General features: G+C 41.6%; 1 long non-coding RNA gene across 1 annotated transcript; it reads left to right on the forward strand.

The window, feature by feature from the left end:
* Window positions 1-8,950: 8,950 nt before the first annotated feature.
* LOC148782300 (uncharacterized) lies at window positions 8,951-10,845 on the forward strand. The gene is made up of 4 exons (XR_016054757.1): window positions 8,951-9,441; window positions 9,582-9,713; window positions 9,826-9,942; window positions 10,032-10,845. It is a non-coding gene; the product is annotated as an uncharacterized LOC148782300 (long non-coding RNA).
* The last annotated feature ends 1,630 nt before the right edge of the window (window positions 10,846-12,475 follow it).

Here is a 12,475-nt window from a genome sequence, read left to right on the forward strand (position 1 = left end):
GCCAACGTCTCAAAGTTCCCCATTACTCTTGCTAGGGCAACCCCTATTGAGCTTCATGTTGTTGAGGTCAAGTCCTTTACTCGAGGAGGATGAATCTTGAAATCCATCCAACTGATGACCAATATCCTCGAAGAAAGGCTGGGAAACGCCTCTAAATCCAAAAAACCAACAGGAACCACAAATCATGAACCCCACAAAGATTCATAGGGATCCGCAAGCACCTACGATCTACGACTTACCTTGAGAAGATTCAGGCTCAGATCTCCATCTTGGAGCTGCTTAATAACTCATCGTCACATAGGGCCCAGATTGAGAAAGTCCTCGCTAAGACACACATCCTGAGAAACACACAACCGGAGGAGCTGTGTGGAATGATCAACCAGTTGACAACACGAACTTCGATCGTGTTCACGGATGAAGACATCCCGGGCAACTTCAATCGCTTTCATGTCCAACCATTGCACATCATTATTTTCATGCAAGAGTATGAGATACGAAGGGTATTGGTTGACAATGGGGTATCCTTAAATATATGCCCTATGAAATCGGTGAAACAGATAGGCAAGAGCCCAAATGATTTCGAACCGTGTCTGCTCAATATCGTTGCGTACGATATGACCAAGAGACAAACTGAAGGAATATTGTGGCTTACTCTAAAGATCGGTCCCGTCATCCAAGTGATACAATTTTATGTCTTAGGCATAAAACCCTCATTCAACATGATGCTAGGAAGGTCGTGACTGCAAGAGAATCTTATGGTAGCCTCTACTCTCTATCAATGCCTCAAATTTCCAGCCAAGAGCGGCATCACTAAGGTATGTGTTGATCTCTCTTCTCTTCCAAGCTCTAGTGTGGATAATGGGAAGCTAGCCGTGGGAGTCGAGCTCGGAGAAATTCCACTTGTTTCCTTCGAGCAAGTTAATTGTGCCACCTTACGACTAGAGGCCAGTGACCCCATTCCTCAAATTCTTAAAAATTCAGCATCAATGGAAGCCATCATCCGATGTCAATATTGATACAGTTTTGGTCCCGCGAGGCTTGACACATGCTCTTCTTCCAAGGCTTCCAGCCAAGCTAAGGCTTTCAAAGCCGGATGAACCCTTTATGTCATTTGGGATTTGTATCTAGAGAGATTGAAAGCTTCGATCCTCTCGATGCATGTCCTTTGAAACTGCCAAAGGTGATCCTTAATCCCCCAACAACAGATGATTCTCCTTCTACACATCAGCACACATAAGAACAACTAGGAATTGAAGACCTTCTTGCTGACCTGGATTTGAAAGTATACACAATTAGCTCTGACAAAGCCAATCGTGCTCATTCACCTATTCAAACCCAGGGGTGGAATTGCTCAATCACTCTTTTGTCTCAAGAATCGCTAGAATCATACCATTGGTACCTTCAAGTCCCAATGCAAAAAACTGGATAGGCGCGGGGTGGCCACTTAACCACCCCATGCATCCCGTCCCCAATATATCTCTTGTGAGTCCCATAAGGGACACCTCTTGTAACATCTTAAAAAACAGTGAAAATTCAAAACATGATAAAAATGATAAACGGAAAAATAGTTTTCAAAAATGACAAACACTTAGAGTAGCCAATTAACGGTGCAAAACACCCAAGTTGATGAATCAGATGACCTGGATGAAGATCAAGAGAACCAAAAGTCCCAAGAAATCCCTCAACCTGAGCAGTTCAAGAGACGGTTCGATGGTGACCCAACGGCTATCATCAAAGAGAAAATCGACGTCAACCTAGAAACAAAGAAGGACCCAAGGTTAACCAAGATTGGAACATCTCTATCTCCTGAGGAGCGGAAAAATATGATTTCATTTCTTAAGGAATACCGTGATGTCTTCGCCTGATCATACGATGATATGCCAGGGTTAGATTCCAAATTAGTGCAACACAACTAGTATTATTCGAAGGGCCAAAGCTAGTAAGGCAGAAACTTCAATATCAAAAGACCCACCTTGAGCTCAAAATCAAAGAAGAAATCGATAAATTGCTCAAGACAAAATTCATCGCCCCTGTTGATTACTCAGAATGGTTAGTCAACATAGTGGTCGTATCCAAGAAAGATGAGAAGATTCGAGTGTGTGTCGACTATAGAGGCCTAAACAATGCATATCTGAAAGACAATTTTCCCTACCAAATATAGATGCCTTGATCGATGATATTGCAAGGCACGAGATGTTGTTGTTCGTGGACGGCTCCTCGGGTTACAACCAGATCCTTATGGCAGAAGAAAACCAGATCAAAACATTGTTCATAACGCAATGGATACCTACTTCTACGTGTCATGCCCTTTGGCCTAAAAGATGCAGGGGCAACTTATCAATAGGCAACGACGAGCATCTTCAACAACTTAATGCACACCATCATGGAAGACTGTGTCAACAACATTCTGAAGTCAGATCACCTCACTTACCTAAGAACCATTTTCGAAAGACTCTAAAAACATCAACTCAAATTCAATCCACAAAAACATGCATTTGAAGTTTAATCCGCCAAATTACTAGGCTTTATAGTAAGCCAAATGGGCATTGAGTTGGACTCATCCAAAATACGAGCCATCATTGAAATGCTCCCTTCTCAGAACATCAAAGAAATTTGTGGGCTTCAATGTTACATACAGACCATAAAGCGTTTTATCTCACAACTAACAAACAAGAGTGCACCCTTCAATAGGCTCCTTAACACCATTTGTATGAGGCAATGAATGTCAAGAGGCGTTCGACCAAATCAAGGAGTACCTAACCAGACAATCCATACATATATATGAAAGACAATCCATGGGAGCAATGTAAAGAACAAACCATGTACTACATTAGCAAAGTCATGGTCGACTATGAGACGAGATACACGTATGTGAAGAAACATTACTTATCGCTTGTGTGGGCTATGCAAAAATCAAGACCCTATGTCTTATCTCATACAATCAAACTCATCTAAAAAATAGACCCACTCAAGTACCTATTGGAAAGACCAATCCTTAACGGACGTTTGATGAAGTGGAGAACGCTATTGAGCGAGTTTGAGATCGAATATGTCACTAAAAAATCGGTCGAAGGAAAGCCATTGCTAGCCACTTAGCTGAACACGCACTGCCAGATAACACTCCCATTAACACGGATCTCCCTGATGAGGACCTCTTCACAATTGAGGATCAACTTGGAAGCTATACTTTGATGGTGAAAGGAACAAATATGAGTCAGATGTAGGGGTTATACTATGCTCACCCGAGAAGGTTTTAATGCCAATAACAATCAGACTGAATTTCCCTTGTACCAATAACATTGCTGAATACGAAGCCTTGATAGCCGGGCTCGAGAATGTCATGGAACTAAAAATCCAACAAATATGAGTCATTGGTGATACCTTGCTTGTTATAAACCAAGTTTAGGGGATTTGGAATGTTAAAAAAGAAAAGCTCATACCCTATCAAGAAAAGGTAAAAAAAAATTATAAATTATTTTAAGCAAATCATCATCCCACACGTAACTAGGGAAAACAATTAATTCACTAATCCCCTTGCAACCCTTGCTTTGATGGTTGACATTCTTTTAGAAATCACCACATTGCCCTTTTACATCAGGCACAAACACAACCCTTCCCCACCAAGGATAAAAAAAGAAATAGAGTAAGAAAATGAGAATGATAAGGAAGTGTCTTTCGTGGCCTCGGATGCGCTGGTCAAAGCAAAACCATGGTTCCACAATGTATTGTCCCTGTTGAAGATGGGTCATACCCCGACGGAGCCCCTCCGAAGGTTTTCTATGGGTTTCTTATAAGAGACGATCTTCTGTTCAAGAAATCCTTTGATGACATCATCTTGCGGTGCCTCGATCAACTATAAATCAACCAAGTATTAACAGAATTAGCTAATGAAGGAGGTCACTCCAGGGCTATTTTTGGACCACCATGACTGAAGATTATTGGAAATTTATTAAGAGGTGTCCTAAATATCAACTTTATGGAGACCTCATTCATGCACCGTCTATACCACTTAACTAAACACCGCCCGTATAGTCTTTTGCCATGTGGGGTCTTGATATTATCGAAATGATTTCAACCAAAGCCTCGAACAGCCACCGTTACATACTAACTACGAAAGAATACTTCACAAAATGGTTAGATGCCGCATCATTTGTCTAAATTGAAGGTCAACATGTTGCCCGTTTCATAAAAAATAACATTGCATTCAGATTTGACGTTCCATAATCAATCATTACTGACAATGGAAGCAACTTCAAAAATGAAAGGGTCACTAAGGTATGCAAAAGGTTTGAGATAACTCATAAATTCTCTACACCCTACTACCCTCAAGGAAACGAACAAGCAGAGGCTACAAACAAAGGACTTCTCATCATTATAAATAGAATAATAGAAAGTGGCAAAGACTGGTACGATAAACTAAATGACGCACTATGAACCTATCGGACAAATGAGAAGACTCCTACTGGCATGACCCCATACTCATTATTGTATGGTATGGGCGCTATGTTACCCATTGAAGTTGAGATATTGTCCCTTTGAGTGCTCATTCATAATGATTTAAATGAGGAACAAAAGATCAAAGCACAAGTCGCTGCCCTTGATACTTTAGATGAAATATGACAACGAGCATAATATCGTAGCTTACCATCGTAGAATTGAGAGGGCCTACCAAAGAAAAGTTGTTCTCCGACAATTCATAGAAGGAGACATGGTACTCAAGAATATCTTCCACACTCCTGCAAATCCACACCCACTAGGCAAATTCAACCCTAATTTGGAGAGGCCATTCGTGGTAACCCGAGTGCATGCAGACAATTCCTATAAAATAAAAAATCATGAGGGGTATGAACTCAACGGCCCCATTAATGCAATGTATCTCATAAAATACTACCCATAACGGGCTTTAAAAACAAAAAACGTGGTAAAAACCTAAAAAGGCATCATGAAAAGAAAAAAAAATGATGGACGTAGCGAAAACTTGAAAAGGCCACCATAGGTAAAAATAGAGTCATGAAAAGAAAATCCTCAAAAAAGGTGGCCATATTTCAAGACCTCAAGTACAAACAGGTACTTGCAAGTTACAACAATACTGCATAAGCAAACCCTGAGGATGGAAACTCCTCCTAATCCCTACATGTTCCGAACAGAACCAACATCGAAAAGATATGGGAAGGTGACATGAATTGGAAACACAAGAGAATTCAATGAACCTCGAGAAGAACATAGAGACCTCTCCAATAAGGGAGCCTAACAAGAACCCAGATAACTCCTCATGGCTATGCGAACACATGATAGAAGTGCCACAGGCCAAGGAAAACTTCAAGTCCCTTGAGCTCACAACCTCACAAGAAAATCTATTTCATCATCTTTAAATAAATGAATAAAAAAGAAATAGAGAAAATGATCACCAATGGGGCCACAGGTGGCAAAACTCTAAGGCCCGTCCCTCTTTCGAAAATGCTTTCCAAAGTAATCTTTCATTTTCTCATAAATAAAATAAAATAAAAATTTCTTGGGCGACACAGCTCATGTCGCCTAGCCCAGTAGGACACGTGAGGTGTCCCCCCCTTTTCCTCCAAAATAAATAAAAAATAAAAAAATAAATTCTAGGTAGACATAGCCCGTGTTGCCCAGCCTAGGAGGACACTAGAGTTGTCGATGTTTCCCCCCCCCCCCTCCCCTTTTACTCCAAAATACTTTTTTAAAAGAAATCTTGGGCGACACTACCTGGTCTCCCCAAGAGGACACCTGAGGTGTCCTTCCCCCCCCCCCCCTGTCGTCTAGCCCAAGAGGACACCTGAGGTGTCCCCCCTTTTCCTCCAATATATATATATATATATATATATATATATATATATATATATATATTTTTATTTATTTATTTTATTTATTTATTTTTTTATTTTTTTATTCTTTGCAACATTACCCATGTCACCCAGCCCAGGAGGACACTTAAGGTTTACCCTCCTTTTCTCCAAAATATATATAGAACAAACAAAGTTTTTTTGGGCGACATAGCTTGTGTCACCTAGCGCAGGAAGACACCTTAGATGTCCCCCCCTTTTCCTCCAAATATATACAATTTTCTTTTTTTTTGAGCGACACTACTTGGATCGCCCAGCCCAGGAGGACACTTGAGGTGTCCCCCCTTTCCTCCAAAATATAATTTTTTTTTTTTGGCGACACTACCCTTGTTGCCTAGCCCAGGAGGACCGTGAGGTGTCCTCCTATGGGCGACATTATTGGTGTCGTCCAAAAACTTTCGAACAAAAATGCCCCTGCTCCAATTCTGGAGCCTTCTGAGAACCGAAATAGGTTTTGTTATGGATTTTTCTTTCAATAAAAGATTGTTTTCAAGCAATTAATTGATTTTCAACAAGTTTTAATATCCTCCTCAGTGGCATGAGTCTAAACTACTAACCAAATTGTTTTGAAAATAAACATCTATTAAAAAAAAAACAAAATGCTCCTTGGTCACACAAGCCTAAACTGCCAACCAAAATCCAGTTAAAAAAAATGTCCAACTCAAACGACGTAAAAGAGCCGAGACAGGAAAAACGTTTAACCTCGTATGATGTTAAAGGCCGAGTGTATTCAGAAAATATTTAGCCTCGTATGACATAAAAGGTCGCGTGTATCCGTCTAGCCTCATATGATGTAAAGGGTCGGGTGTATTTGTCCATCACCGCATGACACTAAACTGCTTAGAGGGCTCTATAGTTGCAGGAGCTAAAATTGCTAATTAAAAATTTGTTTTTCAAAATATCTTTCTCTTTTCGAAATGATTCACTATATGTCTTGCGTTTTCAAAAACCTTAATTTCTTTGTTAAAATCGTAAAATGTCCAAACCTTTTACTTCTATTTCAAAACTCTCCCTATATTCAAAATTTTAAAACGTCTTTTAAAACAAAGGAGCTTGGACACCCGTATATGATGATCACCGCGTTGTCGCCTCATCTCTCTCTCTCTCTTCATAATTGACCACAACAACATTTTCCTAAACAAGTAAAACCTATATAAGACATTAGGAAATACTAAGGGAATCAAAGAAAATGCCAGACTCAAGAATTATAAGTGAAAACCTCTAAAGTCAAGTGGCATGGTCAGAAAATCCAACTCGAGTTTCAAGCTTGTGTAATTGACCAGAACATCTCACGTCGAAAACCTTAGGATGAAAATGCCCTAGGTGGGTGAGCGGGGAGTGCATTGCCTTGGAAGGAAAGTTAGTGTGCCATTTAATCACGTGACATCAGATAAATTAAAATGTCAACAGTGTCTACTTCTTTGACACTCACCTGTCCCTCGAATGATAGGTAGCGCCAAAGAGGGGCAATTTTAGACATCCCATTTTGAAACCTGCCAAATTCAATGGTTTTTTATACCATAGACAACCTTAAGGCCACACTATCTCGGTAAACCCTCGGACCATAGACCACTATAGTCCATACTGCTTGCCCTATGATCCAGAATCCTACAGGACACATTATTCTAGTAATAAATCAAGTAAAAATAGAAAAACAACTTATTTTTACCTGATTTTTAGCAAGAACCATTTCAAAAGCCCCTGGATCAGCTTGGAACTGGAACTTGCTAATCTTGGGCAGATTTGGCTTGGGCGACCAGCCCAGATTGACCCAATTCATGTCATTTTTGGTATCAGCCAAGACAATAATTTTCCAATTCTAAGCATATTTGGTCTAGGTGACACACCTAGACTGGCCCAAATCGATTGAGTTTTTGCAGGCAGCATCCCAACAACCCCAAAATCAGTCTGGACAAGAATCTGATAGTTTTGGGTAGATTTGATCTCCCAGCCTAGGTTGGCCCAAATCGGTTGATTTTTGGCAGGCAGCATCCCAACAACCCCAAAATCACCCAAGACTGGAATCTGCCAATTCGGAATAGATTTGGTTTGGGCAACACCACTAGTGTCGCTCAGCCTAGACTGGCCCAAATCGGCTAATTTTTTTGTGGGTAGCATCCTAACAAGCCAAAAATCATAATGTTTTTGTGGGTAGCATCCTAACAAGCCAAAAATCACCCCAAATTGTAAACTACCAATTCGGAGCAGATTTGGCTACCCCGAATTGGCAGTTTCCTCATGTCAACCCCTCCCAGATCAGTTTTGGCCAGGTTCATTGAACCTAGACCAATTTGGTCTGGGCGACATAGGTAGTGTCACCCAAGCCTTTGACCACCAAAATGGCAGTCCAGGCTGAGAAAGCCTTTTGTTACGGGTTGTTACCCATTTTAGCTGTTTTCGCCTTTAAAAAGATGATTTCAGGACCCATTTTAGGATAGACCTTGATAAACTATTTAAGCTTTAGACTCCTTAGACTCTAAAAAATCACATGCTAAGAAACCTTATACCATGAGAAAACCCTAGATCTAGGAAAGCCTTAGCTTTAGGCCATTAAACCTGCAGCCTTCAAGCTAAGAAAGTCATTCAACCAAGCCAAGGTCTGGTCAAAACCTGAAGAGAAACAAAGAAGACACACAGCATAAACTCAATCTCTTGATACGGGAGAGGACTCGAATTCTCAGGAGTCCCAGGCCAACTGGCCTCATTTCATATATTTTTACTCTTCCTTGAATTTCTTGTCATTTGTATTTATTTTATTAGAATTAAAACATTTTTTATTGCATTTTATGGAGTATTTCGTATTTCGGATCAATGCTGGCTCTACCACTGATCCGAGAGCAGATCTTCTCATTTCTATGTAGATCTTGCCTTAGATCAAAATTTGATTGTCCCCACTCTCTATCACTCTTAAAATAACAAGTTTGTGGTTCATATCTGGTCGAATCTTATCTCGAGATCGTCCCGATCTGCATCGTGAACAATCTTTAAGTTGGATGCTTTATACTTCAAGGACCACAAATGTAAAAATGCGATCCTCGCCGCATGAAACGATTTTTCTCCCTAGTATTGTACCCATCCTCTCTCTCTAGCTGCATTCTATCTTCCTGATTTCTACAATAAGAGTTCGCCAAGCTTGGATTTCTCCAGCCATGGCAAACGATTCAGGCACTCGTGAGTACTGCCTTCGTGATTACTACCTAAGTATGGCAAAATTAGCTGATGTAGCCGAGCGCTACAGCGACATGGTTGAGTACATGACGCTCCTGATGTGCTGTGAGCATGGAGTGGTGCTTAACCCAGAGGAGCTTGAAATGCTCTGGATGGCCTACAAGAACTTCACCAACTGTCAGTGGTCGTCTTTGTGTGCCACCATTGTATCTCAAGCCAGCGAGCTAGACACACACCGTCCAACCATTATTCGAGATTATCGCTATCGCCTAGAGTCGGAGCTCAACTCTATTCTGGTGCTCCTTAACTCACACCTCATCCCTTCTTTTGTTAACTATTGGGTGTCACGGATTCAGTATTTGAAGATGAAAGGAGACTATCACCTCCACTTTGCTCGGATGATTCGTGGGTATGAGGCCAGCCAAGCTGCTATAGCCGCTTATTTTGCATATAAAGAAGCATGAGCAAATTAATCCTTGGTTTCTTGTTTCTTATTTTTTGTTTCTGGTTTTCTTTTTCATTGATGGGCTGCGGGTTTACGTTTGTTAGGGCTTGGGACAAGAGGAACACTCCCCACTCACCACATGGCTTGGCATGGATCTCAATTTCTCACTTTTGTGGCCCTTGTACCTCTACTCTGAAATTTTACACAAGCAAACTGTTACTGCAATTGCACAAACGGTGCACTTCTCCTCTCCATCCCATTTCATTGTTTTTATGTATTTCTGTTTCACTTTGAGTCCTTTATTTCTTTATTTCTTTTGTTCTTGGGTTCATTGGAAGGGGTTTTCAGGTCTTGGATGAGTACACCGTTGCGTCTTTGGAGAATGAGGAAAAGGACAAGAGCAGTAAACCCATCATTGTAACCCTCAGTGAAATCCTTGCTTCCTTGCTTCCTGGAGCTTGAAAGGTCACAATTTCACCCTCTCCTTTGAGACCAAACTCTAGCCCATGAACCTCGCTTTTTGACTTCTTTCTGCTTTCTTGATTTGGTTTCAGGGACACGAAGTTGCAGATGGACAACTAGCTTTTAGTGGAGAATACCGGATCTGGTTTTAGAATATGCTGCACGGCTTTCTTTCTTTTCATGTTTCAATTGCAAGTTCCACGATGGTGATAATTTGTTCTGAAATTCAAATTGAATGTGGATTCATTTTTGGAAATTGATATGTGCATTTGGATTTATATATAGCCATGCAAACCTTGATCTATGCATTTGGATTTATATATAACCATGCAAACCTTGATCTATGCATTTGGATTTATATATAGCCTTGCTCTTGATTTGTATATGTGTTCTCTCGTGCTGAAAATGAATCTACGTTTGGATCTTTCTTGATGATTGACCTCTGAATTGTGTTTTGTGAAGTTTTATGATACTGATCAATCGATAGCTAGCTCATTCATCAACGAATTCATCAACTGAAGAAGCAAGTTCCATATAGCAGAGAGGGCAGGCCCCAAAGAGTTCATGTGTCATATTATGCTGTTGGTGGTTACTGCTAGCGGGCAGGTGAGTAGACCCCTAGGGGGAGGAGCGAAAGCCAAGTAAAGAAAGGAGTGTGGTCCATTGGTGCTAAAAATTTGTCTTAGATTTGAAAGTTACTTTTTAGCCATAATTTTTCGTGAGGCAAATCAAGAGGCTGAGGCACTTGCCACAGTAGTTGGTGATTTGGTTTTAAACTATAGAGGTTATCAGGGTAGAATCCACTGTCTATTTTGATGTAAATAGGCTCAATTTTGTATTTGGAAGGATTTATATGTGTAAATCAATTTTGTGGGAAATAAAATCCTTTTTTAACATAAGAAAAAACTTGATAGAGATTTTCTGAAAATCTACCTCGATTTTGTTGAATTTGTGATCTTGAATCTACCTCTATTTTATTAAAAACTTGAATTTAACCATGGCGTGATCTTGATTTCCACCTTTTTAGCTATCTTTTTCGTGAGGCAGATCAGGAGGTTGAGGCACTTGCTAAAGTAGTTGGTGACTTGGTTTTAAACTATAGAGGTATCAAGCTACAATATAATGTCTATTTTGATGTAAATAGACTCAAATTTGTATTTGAAAGGACAGGGTCCCTGGGAGCGATGAAATCGAGAGGCGACCAGTTGGCGACTCCACTGGGGACACGCCACCCCCAAGTCGGTCTGCTTCGCTTCACCTAACACACATAATAATATGGCTTCGGAGTTATTTAACTCCTACTTTCAAGTCGGGGATTTCATTATCTCCACACCTGTCCACTAGTCCTCCAGGAATGGGATTTCAAAAACCTTGCTTCTCACTTTCCTTCTACGTACAAAACCGGACTGCATGCTCCTGGGCTCTGGCCCAGTCTCAGGTGAGAAGGGAACTAAAAGTCCCATCTTCCCAACCTACTGGCATCAATGGCCACGCCATTGGTGTCACTTGCATCGGTGGCTAAAGGCCACCTCCCTTTCCATTCACCTTGTTTTTTTTTGTTGAAAAGTTGCATTCACCTTGTTACTGGTGGTTCACCCTCCAATCCTAATGCTCGGGGCAGCCGAAAGGCCACCCCTCTTCCTCTCACAATCGATAGTTTGCCTGCCGTTGTCACATGTGCGTGTCGGCATTTTATATGCCACCGCCCCTTACACACATCAAACTAGTGGTTTGTTTACCAACTCATCACGATTGGGTCGCCACAAAGCCACTCCACACACCCACTCATCTCGAACTAGCAATTTTCTTGTTAGTTCAACACGAAAGGGAGGCCTTAGCGCCCCTCCCTCACACACACCTTCAAGGATTAGCGGTCCACTCGCTGGTCCCATATCTCGAGGAAAGCCTAGGGTCAGCCCGACTCACTCACACGTGCTAGGCCTCTTAGGACTCAGCCCCACACTGAAGGGCGGCCCAAAAGCCACCTCGCCCTCCATGTTGCATGACACTGACACTACTCGGGGTAGCCGAAAGGCCATGCCCAAATGAGCACACGATCGGTGACCCGCTCATTGGTTACAAATGCACATGCATGCTCACGCTTTGAGCAATATTCACAAGGCTACTACCTCACACACGCTCCAAGCAAGGCCGTAATTTCCAGAGTTGAACCCTTTGCCCCAAGTCAGGTCGACCGTAAAGCCACTTGAAACACCCTCTCAAGCCATGCACACACACACGGACTTGATAATGTCCTGAGCTTTGAGGGCAAAGGTCGGTGGTTTGCACTCTCTCCCCCTCATAACCCTTCTGCTCCACTTAAACCCCTCACCACATGGTACTCCTAGACCTTCCCACCAAGTACCCTTCTCAAAACCCCCCAATGTCCAACGCACTTGGTGGCCTTCGAGGACGAGCTTGGTGTAAAGCCCCTCTTCTCAAGAAGTTCGAGCCATCCCTTTTTTTTCCCACCAAATAGGGGCCAACCAAGACGGCAACAAAGCCTTCTCCCCTAACTCACCATACCCTCCCCAAG

This window comes from Amborella trichopoda, chromosome 4 (assembly GCF_054954075.1).
Source record: "Amborella trichopoda isolate Santa Cruz 75 chromosome 4, AtrichopodaSantaCruz75HAP2 v2.0, whole genome shotgun sequence".
NCBI lineage: Eukaryota > Viridiplantae > Streptophyta > Magnoliopsida > Amborellales > Amborellaceae > Amborella > Amborella trichopoda.